General features: G+C 51.7%; 1 long non-coding RNA gene across 4 annotated transcripts in view; it reads left to right on the forward strand.

The window, feature by feature from the left end:
• Positions 1-12464, forward strand: part of LOC129040619 (uncharacterized) — a 34740-nt gene extending 22276 nt beyond the window's left edge. For 3 of the 4 annotated variants that reach the window (XR_010127071.1, XR_010127069.1, XR_010127070.1), the window contains 2 exons: positions 5837-6026; positions 7982-12464. This is a non-coding gene — a long non-coding RNA (uncharacterized LOC129040619). The remainder of the gene's footprint in view (positions 1-5836; positions 6027-7981) is intronic. The other variant, XR_010127068.1, reaches the window with a different exon arrangement.
• The last annotated feature ends 244 nt before the right edge of the window (positions 12465-12708 follow it).

Consider the following 12708-nt stretch of genomic DNA (forward strand, 5'->3'; position numbering starts at 1 on the left):
GTGGCGCGCACCTATAATCCCAGCTACTTAGGAGGCTGAGGCAGGAGAATCGCTTGAACCTGGGAGGTGGAGGTTGCAGTGAGCTGAGATCACACCACTGCACTTTAGCCTGGGCGACAGAACTAGACTCTGTCTCAATAAATAAATTAACCGAGTGCGGTGGTGTGCACCTGTAGTTCCAGTTACTACATAACTAGACTCTGTCTCAATAAATAAATAAATAAATAGATAGATAAATAAATAAATAAATAACTGAGTGTGGTGGCATGCACCTGTAGTTCCAGTTACTAAGGAAGCTGAGGTGGGAGGATGTTTTGATCTGGGGACTGGGGAGGCTTAGGTTGCAGTGAGGTAAGATTGTGCCACTGCACTCTATCCTGGATAAAAGAGCCAGACACTTTCTCAAAAAAAAAAAAAAGATGCCCAGGGCAAGGTAAGTGGGGAGGGGCACAGAGCTCCCATGCACTTTGTTGAACATGCTACTCTCCCAGCATCTCCTATGTTCAGCAACCCAGAAGCTGTGCAATCCCTGTTGTTCAGGGTGTTTATGGAGGCTTTATTATGCAAGCACGATTGATAAAATCCTTGGCCACTGGTGATTAAGTCAATCTCCAGCCCATCTTGCCTCCTGTAGTTAAGCGGGTGAGGCTGAAAGTTCCAAGCCTCTAATCATGTGGTTGCTTTTTCTGGCAATCAGCCCTCCTCCTAAAGAAATCTAGGAGCTTGCAGCCACTCATCATCTCAACAATATCCCCAAATGCATTCTTGTCATGCTGGAGATCCCAAAGTTCTTAAAGGCTCTTGTGTTAGAAACCTGGGACAAAGACCAAATATTAAAACAAAAGATGCTCCTATCACCTCTAACACTGAGGTCTTTATAAGAGCTTTAGAAGCTCTGTGCCAGGAACCAGGGACAGAGACCAAATATATTTTTCTGTTCTTTTTTTGAGACAAAATCTCCCCATGTCATCCAGGCTGGAGTGCAGTGATGTGATCATAGCTCACTATAGCTTTGACCTCCTGAGCTCAAGTGATCCTCCCACCTCAGCCTCTTAAGTAGCTGGGACTACACATGCATGTCACCCATGCCCAGCTCATTTTTGTAGAGATGAAATTTAGTTATGTCGCCCAGGCTGATCTCAAACTCCTGGGCTAAAGCGATCATCTCACCTCAGCCTCTCAAGTAGCTGGGAGTACAGGCATACACCACCATGTCTGGCTAATATTTATTTTTATTTTTTTGTAGAGGTGGGGCCTCACTATGTTGTCCCGGCTGGTTTCAAACTCTGGGCCTCAAGTGTTCCTCCTGCTTTGACCTCCCAAAGTGTTGGGATTATGGGTGGAAGCCACCGTGCCCAGCAATTACAAGGATTTTTTTTTTTTTTTTTTTTTTTTTTTTGAGACGGAGTTTCACTCTTGTTGCCCAGGCTGGAGTGCAATGGCACGATCTCGGCTTACCACAACTTCCACCTCCTGGGTCCAAGCGATTCTCCTGCCTCAGCCTCCAGAGTAGCTGGGAATACAGGCATGCGCCACTATACCCGGCTAATTTTTGTATTTTTAGTAGAGATGGGGTTTCTCCCTGTTGGTCAGGCTGGTCTCAAACTCTTGACCTCAGGTGAATCACAATGATCTTTATAAAAGAAAGAGGGTAGGAGAGTCAGAACTGGAGTAGGAGATGTGATAGAAGCCGAGGTCAGAGAGGGAGATTTGAAGATGCTTCACTTCTGGCTTTGAAGATGGAGTAAGGGGCCATGATCCAAGGAATGGGGGTGGCTTCTAGAAGCTGGAAAAGCCAAGAGAACATGTTAGAGCCTTCCAAAGGAATGCAGCCCTGCTGACACCTTGACTTTAGCTTTAATAGACCTAGTTTGGGCTTCTGGCCCCCAGAATTTGAAGATGGTTGATTTGTGATGTTTTTAGCCACTAAATGTAGGAAAGTTTGTTGCAGCCACAAGAAGAAATGAACATGAAGCCAGGCATGGTGGCTCATGCTGGTAATCCCAGCACTTTAGGAATCCAGGCAGGAGGATCACTCGAGGCCAGGAGTTCAAGACTAGCCTGGGCAACATAGTGAGACCCTGTCTCTACAAAAAATTTTAAAAATGGCTCCGTGCAGTGGCTTGCGCCTGTAATTTCAGCACTTTGGGAGGCTGAGGCAGGCAGATCACCTGAGGTCAGGAGTTCGAGAACAGCCTGGCCAACATGGCAAAACCCCATATCTACTGAAAATACAAAAGTTAGCCGGGTATGGTGGTACGCACCTGTAATCCCAGCTACTAGGAAGGCTGAGGTGGGAGACACCCTTGAAACTGGGCAGTGGAGGTTATAGTGAGTCAGGATCACACCATTGCACTCCAGCCTGGGCGAGAAGAGTGAAATTCCATCTTAAAATAAGACAAAATAAAATAATAAATCAGCCAGGCATGATGACATGCACCTGAAGTCCCAGCTACTAGGGAAGCTGAGGTGGGAGGATTGCTTGATCCCGGGAATTTGGAGGTTGCAGTGAGCTGTGATTGCACCACTGCACTCAAGCCTTGGTGGCAGAGTGAGATCTTGTCTCCACAAAATAAATAAATAAGCATGGTCGGCATGGGGACAGATGGCAATGTTAAATAGAATAGTCAGGGGTGGCCTCCTAAGTAAAAATCGAGCAAAGACTTGAAGGAGGGGAAGGAGTTGGCCAAGGTGCTGAGGGAAGAGCATTGTAGGCAGAAACAACAGAATAAGGTGTCTGAGGTGTGTCTGAGGCTCTGGAAGGAGGCCAGTGGAGCAGAAGGAAAGAGGGAGAGAATTAGGGCAGGAGGCCAGGGAGTTGCTGGGCAGGGATCAGTACAGACCGTGTAAGCCCTGGGAGGTTATTGCTGGGCTAGATAGGAAATTCGGGAGGGTTCTGAGCAGGGAAGCGACATGATCTGTCTGCCGATTTAAAAGCATTCTCTGGCTGCTGAGTTGAGAAAGGCTGTGGGAAGATTTGGGTAGAAGCATGGGGGCCAAGCTGTGGCAACATCCAGGCGAGAGATGATAGTGGTCCTGACCAGGGTCTTGGTGGTGTTGAGAGATGGTCAGAGGAGAGAAGTAGGGGAGGAGGCCAGGGAGTTGCTGGGTGGGGATCTTCAGTACATATTGAAGACAGTCAACAGGATTTCCTGTCAGACTGGATGTGGGGTGTGAGAGAAGGCAGGGGTCAAACTGAATTATTAAGTAATTTTTAAAAACACTACTGCCTTTCCCAGTCCTATTAAGTATGGGATACTAGATTAAAGAAATCTCTTCAGGCTCAGTACAGTGGCTCATGTCTGTAGTACCAGCTGTTTGGGAGGCAGAGATGAGAGTATCTTTTAAGGGCAGTAGTTCGAGACCAGCCTGGGCAACATAGCAAGACTTCCTCTCAATAAAAATATTTTTCAAAATTTAGTAAAATGAAATGTAGCTAGGCATGGCGACGTGTACTTGTAGTCCCAGCTACTCAGGAGGCTGAGGTGGGCAGATCTCTTGAGGTCAGGTGTTTGAGGCCAGCTTGGGCAACATAGCAAGACCCCTCACTCTACAAAAAAATTTTAAAAAACAGCCAGGTATGGTGGCACTCAACTGTGGTACCAGCCAGTGGGGAGCTGAGGCAGGAAGATGGCTTAAATTCAGAAGGTCGAGGCTTCAGTGAACTATAAGTGCACAAGTGCTCTCCAGCCTGGGCGACAGAGCAGGACCCTGTGTCACAATACAAATTAAGTAATGAAATCATAAGTTAGAGCCTTTAGGCTCTGTAGCCCTTGCAACCCCGGAGCCGTGCAGTGGGATTTGCATCGCTGGGAATGAGGAGACCCCTGCCCAGTATTGCTGCCTGACTAATCAGTGTTTTAAAAAATACATGAATCTGTTGGGAGGCCGAGGCGGGCGGATCACGAGGTCAGGAGATCTAGACCATCCTGGCTAACACGGTGAAACCCTATCTGTACTAAAAATACAAAAAAATTAGCCGGGCATGGCAGTGGGCACCTGTAGTCCCAGCTGCTGGGGAGGCTGAGGCAGGAGAATGGCATGAACCTGGGAGATGGAGCTTGCAGTGAGCCGAGATTGTGCCACTGCACTCCAGCCTGGAGGACAGAGCGAGACTCTGTCTGAAAAAAACATATATATATACAAATATATATGTAAATATATATTAATATATAAAAATATATATGTAAGTATATTAATATATAAATATATATGCAAATATATATTGGTATGTAAACATTAATATATATGTGAATATATTAATATATTTATGTAAATATGTAAATATATATTAATGTATATTTACATATAAATATATATATTAATTAGTGTGGGCACAATGGCTCACGCCTGTAATCCCAGCACTTTGGGAGACCGAGGTGATCACCTGAGGTCAGGATTTTGAGACCAGCCTGGCCAACATGGCTAAACCACATCTCTACTGAAAAAACATACAAATTAGCCAGGCATGGTGGTGGGCGCCTGTAATCCCAGCTACTTGAGAAGCTGAGCCAGGAGAATTGCTTGAACCCAGGTGGCGGAGGTTGCTGTGAGTCAAGATCGTGCCACTTCACTCCAGTGTGAGTGAGTGAGTCAGACTTTGTTTCCCCCCCCCAAAAAAAGTATTACTTACGTCAACTCGTAATGGTTTTATTATTCATGTGTAATGAATATATATTTTAAAAATGTGTCCTGTATTATATCAACATGAAATGGTTTTACTATTAATATGTAACGAATAATATTTTAAAATTTTTGTCTTATTTTCTAATTTTAATATAATTATTTATATAAAGAAAAAGGCTTAAGACGTCTTCAATAGAGTTAAAAAATGTAAAAGGATGCTAGACCCAAAAAGATTGGGAACATGTAGTTTAGACATATTCAGAGTTAGCCATGTACAACTTGCTACTTTACCTATTTTCTTTCCTTCTTTTTTTGTTTTGTTTTGTTTTGTTTTAGGAGATGGGGTCTCCTCTGCAACTCAGGCTGGAGTACAGTGGTTCAATCACAGCTCACCGTAGCCTTGAACTCCTAGGCTAAGGCTCCTCCTGCCTTAGCCTCCTGAGTAGCTGGGACTGTAGTTATACATGATGACACCTGGCTATTCTTTAAATTGTTTTGTAGACATGGGGTCTCACTTTGTTGGCCAGGCTGGTGTCAAACTCCTGGCCTCAAGTGACCCTTCCACCCCTGCCTCCCATCCTAGAGGTATGAACCATGACAACAAGCCCTTGTTTGATTTTCTAAAAATAAACAGATTTCCAAATTAAGGCTGTGGGATGATGGCCAGAAGATAAAAGTAGAAAAACAGAAGAATAAATTCTAATGACTTACACATATTCTTTCGACAGCAAGAAGAACTTTTAGTAAATTACATTCCTTACAGACAAACAGAAGGCAAATAAACAATGTTGTACAGGAACTTCAACACACACTGTACAATATTCCCACTTTGCTGATGTCAGTTATGGAAATTCTTCGTGGTTTACTTGACTATCGCCATCAGTATTTTGCATCTCTCATCATTTTTGTCAACTTCCTCATCTGCTAACTTCTCTCCAAGGTATGTCATATTGTGACATACTGCTGCTGCACGAACATGGCCAGTGTCATCCTATTAAACACGTAGAATCCTTCGCTAATTTGTTTTTTTCCCTCTGTCTCTTTGTTTTGCATTTTTCTTACCTTTATTGTCAGAAACTCCAGAAAGTCAATCGTAGTGATTTCTCACCAATTGCTCCATTAATTTATACTTTGCTTATATGGAATTTTGCCCAACAGACGTCATTACAATTTCTAACCTTTTTTTTTTTTTTTTTTTTTTCTGAGACAGGGTCTTGCTCTGTTGTCCAGGCTGGAGTGCGGTAGTGCTATCACAGCTGACTGCATCATCGACCTCTCAGGCTCAAGCAGTCCTCCCACCTCAGCCTCCCAGGTGGCTGAGACTGTATGCGCTTGCCACAATGCCCAACTAATATCTGGACTTTTCCTATACATGGGTTCCAAAGGGCTGAATGCGAAACGTGAGTATGCATAGATTTTGGTATATGCAGAGATGGGGGCCTGGAACGAAGAATCCTTTCTGTATACCGAGGGACGACCGTATATGTTTTTACAGTTATGGTGTAGGACACATATTGTTCCACAGCCTTGAAAATGATCATTTTTAACGACAAATAACTTTGAATTTAGTGATATAATATAAAAGTAGCAGCTGACCAGGTGTGGTGGCTCACACCGGTAATCACAACACTTTAGGAGGTTGAAGCAGGAGGATGGCTCGAGGCCAAGAGTTTGAGACAGGTCTCAGAAATCAAGGGAGTCACCATCCCTACGGAAATATACATGAATTAGCCTAGTGTGGTGGCATGTTCGTGTAGTCCCAGCTACTTGAGAGGCTGAGGTGGGAGGATCACTTGAGCCCAGGGAGGCTTAGACTGCAGTGAGTCATGATCAGGCCTCTGCACTCCAGCCTGAGTGACAGAGTGACCCTGTCTCAAAACAACAAAAAAGTAGCAGCTAACATTAACTGTCCTTCTACCAGGTGCCTATAAATAGCATAGATAGTTTAATTTCTTATAACTGTTTCTTATTTCACTTAACCACTCTGTCTTCAGTTCCTCCCAGATTTTCACTGTGTTTGTGCAGATGACCTTTTGTTTAGGTTCAGTTGTCTTCCAAGGTATTTCCAGAAGAAAGATTACAGTGAGTCATGGTGAACGGACATTCTCATTGTCCTCGATGTAAATTGACAAGGTTTTGGGTGCCTCCCAGGTATAATCTCAGCACTTTGGGAGGCCAAGGCAGGAGGATTGCTTGACCCCAGGATTTGTAGGAGACAGTATGGTGAGACAGTGTCTCTATTATTTAAAAAAAATTGCTGGTCAGGTGTGGTGGCTCACGCCTGTAATCCCAACACTTTGGGAGGCTGAGGTGGGTGGATCACCTGAGTTGTGGCTTGCGATAACCAGCCTGACCAACATGGAGAAACCGTCTCTACTAAAAATACAAAATTAGCTGGGTGTGTGGTGGCACACACATGTGATCCCAGCTACTCAGAGGCTGAGGCAGGAGAATCGCTTGAACCCAGGAGGTGGAGGTTGTGGTGAGTCGAGATCGCACCATTGCACTCCAGCCTGGGCAACAAGAGTGAAACTCCATCTCAAAAAAATAAGTAAATAAATAAACAATTGGAAGCTATACCGTGAAAGGCTTATATACAATTTAAACACCCCTCATTGTATAAGAAAGTGCCCATTTCACTGCATCTTGGCCAGCACAGGGTATTATAATTTAATAAGTTATTTTTTGTTTGATGATTTTATTATTACTTTATTTGTCACATTTCAACATGTTTCCTTATACCTTATTAGCCCTATTAATTTTCTGTCTGCAAATAGTTGTTGTTGTTGTTTTGTTCTTTGAGACAGGGTCTTGCTTTGTCACCCAGGCTTGACTATAGTGCCATAATCATGACTCACTGTAGCCTTGACCTCACAGGCTCAAACTACCCTCACACTTCAGCTTCCCAAGTAGCTGGGATTATGAGTATGCATCACCACACCCAGCTAATTTTTTTCTTTTTTTGGATAGAGACAGGGTGTTGCCCAGGCTGGACTCTACCTCCTGGCCTCAAGCAATCCTCCTGCATTGGCTTCTTAAATTACTGGCATGAGCCACCGTGCCTGACTTTGGCTAGTCCCATATTCTCTAGAATTCTCTTTACTTTGTGCTAGCCAGTCTCTCGTTATGCTGTTCCCCTGTTATAATGAATAATTATATGTATTAAATTTTAGCACTTTGGGCTTTTGAGTGGTTTATGTAATCTCCTGATTGGACCCTGACTAATACAGAGTTGATGCTATGAAGGGTCCCAGGAGACAGACCCACACAGAAGGGATTTGGGGATCGGTTTGGTTATCCAAGGGGCCGTGCTGAGCTCCTTGCCAATGGGAAATGGGATGCTGTTGATTTCCAGGAAGTGACCTCACAATGACTCAAGCTACCACTTACTGTTGATTGTGATGAAATGCCAGCTGTGGCACATGCCTTGGGAGCTAAGTGGCTGCTGCACTTGACCACTATGAAGACTGGTGTGGAAGGGTCCTTTTGGATGTACTTGGGCAGAGTCCCCAACGCCGGAGCCATGGAACTGTAAGGAGCCACACAGCCGGAGGTGAATGGTGTTGAATGAGGGAAGCTTCATCTGTGTTTACAGCCACTCCCCGTTGCTCACATTCCCGCCTGAGCTCCGCCTTCTCTCAGATCAGCAGCAGCATTAGATTCTCATGGGAGCACGCACCCCATTGTGAACTGTGCATGTGAGGGATCTACGTTGCGCTGTCCCTGTGAGAATCTAATGCCTGATGATCTGCCACTTTCTCCAATATTATCTTCAAGTGAGCCACTCCTGGCCCAATTCCTGTCCCCCGTTGGCCTATAGAGGCCAAGCTTCTGCCTCATGACGGCCTCTCCAGGTCGAGCCCCTCCTCCTGGCTCCGTCTGCAGGCCCAACACTTCCCTCAAATAAACTTTTCTGCCCAGCTCCTGTCCAGCTCACGGCAGCCATTGTAGGCCTGAAAATTCCTCAATTCAAGCTCTCTAGGCCCACCCACTGGCCTGGACACGCCCAGCTCCGACCTGACAATGGCCTCTACAGGCCCAGCTCATTGGGCTCTGAGGGACCTCTCCAGGCCAAGCTCTTACCTCATGGAGGCTTCTCCAGGTGGTTTCTGCCTGTCTTTAGGCAGTGGTGATAGGTCAGCTCCTCCTTCACACTGGCCTCCTTTGGGCAGGTCCTGCCTCTTGCAGCCTGTCAAAGTCCAGCTCCTGCCTCTGAGTGGCTTCTGTGCACCCAAATGTCCTCCAGTCAGCCTGTCCTAGCTGAGCTCCTGCCTCCTGTTGGCCTCTATAAACCCAGCCTCTGCTGTATGGTGGCCTCTCCAGGCCCAGCTCTTCCTCCTGGCGGTATATACAGGTCCAAGTCCTGCTTCCCAATAGCCTCTTTAGGCCAGGCTCATGCCTTACGGCGGCCTTTCCTGGCCCAGCTTTTGCCCGTTGGCATACTCTCCAGGCCCAGAATGTCCTCAGATCAGCCACTGCAGGCCCAACTCTTCTTCCTGGCTGTGTCTACAGGCCCAACTGCTGCCTCACAACACCCTCTTTTGGCCAAGCTCCTGCCCAGCACCTGGTGGCCTCTATATGCCCCAGACTTCTTAAAAGTCAAGTTTGCTAGGCTCACCTTTGGCCTCCCAGTGGCCTTGACAGGCCCAGCTCTTTCCTCATGGCAGCTTCCCAAAGTCAGGTTTCTGCCTGCATTGCGGCATCCTTGATGGACCCAACTCTTGCTTTATGCTGGCCTTCCCACACCAAGTTTCTGCCTGCCTCATGGCAGGATCCAGTAGGCCCAGCTCCTGCCTCTAATGGCCTGGTTAGGCTCATCTCATGCCTCAAGGTGGCCACCCCAGATGAAGATCCTGCCTTTTGGCAGCCTCTAGAGGCCCAGCTCCTGCATCTCATTGCCTCTTGAAGCCCAGCTCATTCCTCAAAACGGCCTATCCAAACCCAGCTTTTCCCTTTGGTGGCTTCTCCAGGCCCAGAAATTCCTCAGTTCGGCTTCGCAAGGTGAAGTTGCTGCCTTTCTGTGCCTTCTCCAGGCCCAGTTCTTCCTCCCAGCCTCTGTCTACAGTCCCATCTCCTGACTCACAACAACCTATTTTGGTTCGGCTCCTGCCCAGCACCTGGCGGCCTTTGTAGGCCTAAAGCTTCCTCAAGTCAAGCTTTCCAGGCCCAGATCATGCCACCCAGTGGCCTTCACAGGCCCAGCTACTGCCTGACGATGGCTTCTCCAGGCCTAGGTCTTGCCTTCCCCCAGCCTCCCGAGGCCCAGCCCTTGCGTCACAGTTGCTATCCCAGTCCAAGTTACAGCTTGCCACCCGACGGCCTCGACAGACCAAGCTCCTCCATCACACTGGACAGTTTAGGACAAGCTCATACGTTTTCCGGCCTCTCCGGGCCAAGCTCCTGCCTCACACTGGCCTCTATAGGCCCAGGTGCTGAATCGCAATGGCCTGTTTAGGCCCATCTCGTGCCTCTCTCGGACTCTCCAAGCGAAGATCTGGCCTCACACTGGCTTCTGTGGGCCACGTGATCCCTCACATTGCCCTGTTTAGGATCAGGGGATGCCTCTCCACAGGCCGAGATCCTGCCTGTTGTACGCCTCTTCAGGATGCGCCGCTGACTCACAGTGGACCCGCCAGGCCCAGATGTTGCCATCGTGGCCTTTGCAGGTCAAGCACTTAACTTTTCACAGCCTATCTATATAGGCCTATCTATATAGGCCAGGCTGCTGCCTCCTGATAATGGCTTCTGCAGGCCTAAATCCACCTGAAATAAGCCTCGAAAGGAACAGCGCGTGTGTGTTTGGTGCCCGAACAACCACAGCTTTTGCCGAACAGTGGCCTCTACCGGCTCAGCTCTTCCCTCAGCCTGGCCGCCTCAGGCCCAGCTCCTGCCTGTTGGCGGCCTCTCCAGACCCGGCTCTTGCCCCTCGGCCTCCTCTCCAGGCCCACGACTGTTTCCAGTCAGCCTCTCCGGGCCCGGCTCTCCCTCGCGGCCGCGTCCAGCGGCCCAACTCCTGCCTGACGACGACCACATTCGGCCCGGCTCCTGCCCAGCTCCTGGCAGCCTCTGTAGGCCCCAGGCTTCCCTGCGTTCAGGCCTTCCAGGCCCACCTTCGGCTTCCCGGCGGCCCGGAGAGACCCGGCTCCTGCCTGACGGCGGCCTCTCCCGGCCCAGCTGTGGCCTCACGTGGGCCTCCCCGGGCCACGTTTCCGCCTGCCTCGCGGCAGCCCCGGCAGGCCCGGCTCCCGCCTGCCGAGGGCCTCTTGAAGAGGCGCATCTCGTGCCTGGCCGCAGCCTCCCCAGGCCAGGCTCCTGCCTCCCGGTAGCCTCCGCGGGCCCGGCTCCTGCGTCCCGATGGCCTCCCTAGGCCCGGCTCGTGCCTCGCCGCGGCCTGTTGAGGCCCAGCTTTTCCCTCGTGGCGGCCTCTCCAGGCCCAGAACTTCCTCAGGTCGGCCTCCCCCGGCCCAGTGGCTGCCTCCCGGCCTCCTCTCCGGGCCCAGCTCTCTGCTCGCGGCTGCGCCCGCAGGCCCAGCTCCCGCCTCCAAACAGCCTCCTTTGACTCGGCTCCTGCCCAGCTGGCGGCGGCCTTCGTAGGCCCGAAGCCTCCTCCGCTCCAGCGCTCCGGGCCCGCCTCTTGCCTCGCCTCGCCTCGCCTCTCAGCGGCCTTTCCACGCCCAGCTCCCGCCTCCCGGCGGCCTTCCCCGGCCACGCTCGTGCCGGCCGCCCGGCAGCCTCCACAAGCCCAGCTCCTGCCTCACGCTGGCCCCTCTGGGCCCAGCTCATGCCTCGCGGTGGTCTCTCCGGGCCCAGGTCCCGCCCAGCCCGACAGCACCTTCCGGCCCAAAGTTGCTTTCCTCAACGTCGGCCCCTCTGGGCCCAGCTCCTGCCTCCCGCTGATGGCCTGTGCGGGCCCGAAGCGTCCCGAAGTCGGCCTGGCCAGGCCCAGCTCCTGCCTGGCGTAGGCCCCTAGGGGTGCGGCCTCTGCCCCACACTGGCCCCTGCGGGCCCGGCTCCGGCCTCAGCCTGTCCGCCTCAGGCCCAGCTCCTGCCTGTTGGCAGCCTCTCCAGACCCGGCTCTTGCCCCTCGGCCTCCTCTCCAGGCCCAGAACTGTTTCCAGTCGGCCTCTCCGGGCCCGGCTCTCCCTCGCGGCCGCGTCCAGGGGCCCAACTCCTGCCTGACGACGACGACGACGTTCGGCCCAGCTCCTGCCCAGCTCCTGGCAGCCTCTGTAGGCCCGAGGCTTCCCTGCGTTCAGGCCTTCCAGGCCCACCTTCGGCTTCCCGGCGGCCCGGAGAGACCCGGCTCCTTCCTGACGGCGGCCTCTCCCGGCCCAGCTGTGGCCTCACGTAGGCCTCCCCTGCCGAGGGCCTCTTGAAGAGGCGCATCTCGTGCCTGGCCGCGGCCTACCCAGGCCAGGCTCCTGCCTCCCGGCAGCCTCCGCGGGCCCGGCTCCTGCGTCCCAATGGCCTCCCTAGGCCCGGCTCTTGCCGCGGCCTCTTGAGGCCCAGCTTTTCCCTCGTGGCGGCCTCTCCAGGCCCAGAACTTCCTCAGGTCGGCCTCCCCCGGCCCAGTGGCTGCCTCCCGGCCTCCTCTCCGGGCCCAGCTCTCTGCTCGCGGCTGCGCCCGCAGGCCCAGCTCCCGCCTCCAAACAGCCTCCTTTGACTCGGCACCTGCCCAGCTGGCGGCGGCCTTCGTAGGCCCGAAGCCTCCTCCGGTCCAGCGCTCCGGGCCCGCCTCTTGCCTCGCCTCGCCTCGCCTCGCAGCGGCTTTTCCAGGCCCAGCTCCCGCCTCCCGGCGGCCTTCCCCGGCCACGCTCGTGCCGGCCGCCCGGCAGCCTCCACAAGCCCAGCTCCTGCCTCACGCTGGCCCCTCTGGGTCCAGCTCATGCCTCGCGGTGGCCTCTCCGGGCCCAGCTCCCGCCCAGCCCGACGGCGCCTCCCGGCCCAAAGCTGCCTTCCTCAACGTCGGCCCCTCTGGGCCCAGCTCCTGCCTCCCGCTGATGGCATGTGCGGGCCCGACGCGTCCCGAAGTCGGCCTGGCCAGGCCCAGCTCCTGCCTGGCGTAGGCCCCTAGGGGCGCGG

This window comes from Pongo pygmaeus, chromosome 6 (genome assembly GCF_028885625.2).
Source record: "Pongo pygmaeus isolate AG05252 chromosome 6, NHGRI_mPonPyg2-v2.0_pri, whole genome shotgun sequence".
Classification (NCBI taxonomy): domain Eukaryota; kingdom Metazoa; phylum Chordata; class Mammalia; order Primates; family Hominidae; genus Pongo; species Pongo pygmaeus.